This window comes from Tamandua tetradactyla, chromosome 1 (genome assembly GCF_023851605.1).
Source record: "Tamandua tetradactyla isolate mTamTet1 chromosome 1, mTamTet1.pri, whole genome shotgun sequence".
Lineage (NCBI taxonomy): Eukaryota > Metazoa > Chordata > Mammalia > Pilosa > Myrmecophagidae > Tamandua > Tamandua tetradactyla.
The window spans coordinates 137,406,215-137,408,809 of record NC_135327.1 but is presented as its reverse complement, the minus strand read 5'-3'; the positions used below and the strand labels follow the sequence as shown (position 1 = coordinate 137,408,809).

At 38.5% G+C, this 2,595-nt stretch overlaps 1 non-coding gene across 1 annotated transcript; it reads left to right on the top strand.

The window, feature by feature from the left end:
• Nucleotides 1–2,178: 2,178 nt before the first annotated feature.
• On the top strand, nucleotides 2,179–2,283 carry LOC143652993 (U6 spliceosomal RNA). Its single transcript, XR_013161002.1, has one exon. It is a non-coding gene; the product is annotated as a U6 spliceosomal RNA (small nuclear RNA).
• Nucleotides 2,284–2,595: the final 312 nt, after the last annotated feature.

Genomic DNA, 2,595 nt, shown 5'->3' with positions numbered 1-2,595 from the left:
TGTTCATCTTGAGTTAATAGAAAATTTTCCTGCTTAATAATAAGAACCGAGCTCATATAGCACAGCTGTAGCCCCATCCCCATGCCAGGAGGTAAAACAAATTAGATATATGATTGATAAAAATTCAGTTTGAAAAACACAAGTATTTTCTCAAATTCTGTCTTTACTAGGCACCATGATGTTCCTTTGCTATTATCTATCATATTACTCAGAAATTGAAAAAGAGGATCCCTCAAAGACGTAAACAGAACTTTCAGATTCAACCATCTCTCTTAAAAATCTACCCCTGATTCTCTTTTTCATTTCCTATACTTCCTTCCTCAAGGAGTAAATTACATCTTAGCATTTTCTGCTAAAGAGCTTTATACATGTTGGATTAGTCACTTGGTCACAGCTGTTGCAAAACTCTGATGGAAAAAAGCTACTTATGTCTCTGTTATTGTCTGGTTGATAATATCATCTACAGAAGTGTATCATCTTCTGAAGGGACATTTTTGGAACTCTCAGAAGGAAAAGAGTCATTGTTGCTAAGATTCATGTTCTTGACTATACTGGGATGAAGTATATGCTGGTATAAGATTCTTTCTAAAAATCAGGATAAAGTCTTGTCCTTTATTGTCATTAGGGGACAATGGAAAGGGCACTGTGCTAGCAGTCAAAGAATTGAGGTTAAGACTTACCTAGTCCTACACTGTTACCTTGAACAAATCAGTTCACCTCTTTGGACCTTGGTTTATTTAAATGATCTGTAGGGGTTAAACTTGTCATTTCCAGCTCTGAAAATTCAATGAAGAGTGAAAGAAGGTGGTCCTCATATTATCACTATCTCTTCCTGAAGGAATGAAAAGTTTGATGAGTCCCTATCCAACTTTTACCTACCACACCCCTTTCTCAAGATTACTTTTTTTAACCATTTAATTAAACTTCATATGTATTTCTAAGAAATTTTGGTCAACATTTCTGGGTTGGGTTCTTTTATTGTACAATACTGGGTAGGATTTGGAAGGGGGGTGATAAGTCAGGTGACAATTTAAACCACTCATAGACTGATCTCTTTTAACACATTCTCCTTTTCATCTAAGGCTGAAGTGAATTTGTAGAGTGAAGAGTAGGATGTCCTGACAGTTCTTCTGTCTTCAAACTATCCTAACTATAATAAACTTGAGTTCTAAACAACGGGCAATTTGTAGTCTATGGGCACATATTCCAGGCTGACACATAACCTGCTCTCAGTCTCAAAGAGAGGGATGGCCAAAGCAAACTACTTGAGCTGTCGAGTCCCAAAGACAGCCCTGGAAACATGAGAAGGAGAGGCAAGTGATACACATGTGACTAATGCAGTATCTTAGACAAGACTCTATCACAGAGTATCTCAAAGCTGCTGACCAGTACTGTATATGTTTGTTTCCTACTATTCAAGAGCCTGTTTGTGAGCACACACTCCTACACTGGAATATTTGGCAGCATCTATATCACATGGTATGGAATGTATGACAATCACATGATAATTTGTTGCTGTAGTTTTGTGTTTTGTTGAATCGCCCCTCAATGTTCATCCACACTGTCTTTACTCAGAAAGGAATGGATATACCATCTTGGCATATTTCTCCAGAGTGAAAACTGGCCCATAGAAATATGTCTGACTATAAACAATAACTCTTTCCTCAGTTAATCCATTACTATAGTAAACGACCTCATTTCTGGCTTTATTTTTAATATCAATATTAAATTATCCCAGTAAAATGTAAGTGACTCTTATGTCCTCTTATCTTTCAAAAGAGAAGAAGGGAGAATTTAACACCATAATATAATCAAAATAGACTCCAAAGATGGAGAGTCCTATTGTGAGGAAGAAAGAGGATGTTTGTACCTCCTGAGCGGGACTGAATTCCAGCAGGTGAATCAAATAATTCCAGGTTGTTTGAGGGGAAAGAACATCTACATGAAAGAAGTCACCACTGGGTCACTTCAGACTATCCTCGGATCTGTGCTTTCCCTCCAGCAGAGCCTCATCTCTCTCCATCCTTCTGGAAGGAGCCCTTGTGTTTCACTTTCCAGACTAAAAAGGACCATCTGTGTGCTCCAGAAACTTCTGAAACTCTGATGCCAAGAAAGAGAAAGAGAGTGAAAAGGAGGCTTGGAAAGTCTTTGGAGAAGGTCAAAATGTTCTAGATCTGTGTTTGCTTCGGCCGTGTATATACTAAAATTGGAACGATAGAGAGAAGATTAGCATGGCCCCTGTGCAAGGATGACATACAAATTCATGAAGCATTCCATATTTAAAGAAAAAAAAAATTCTCTATCCTTTGACTCTGAGAATCAAGCAGAAGCTTCTGTCTCCTAGGGGACTGTTCAAATGCTGCTGCAATTTCCCTGCAAAGAAGAGGAAGCAGAAGACTTGCGGCTCCTGAAAGTCAAACTCCAGGACAGAAAGCAATTATTCTGGGAAGTTCTCCTTGGTCCTTAGGCTGGGCAGCTTTGAGTTCCTAAAACCACAGGTGTGGTAGATTGACTTGTATACCCCAATTTAGACATGTAAAGAGAATCTCTTGAAGATGCTATTTTAGTTAAATGGTGGCCCAACTGAATGGGAGT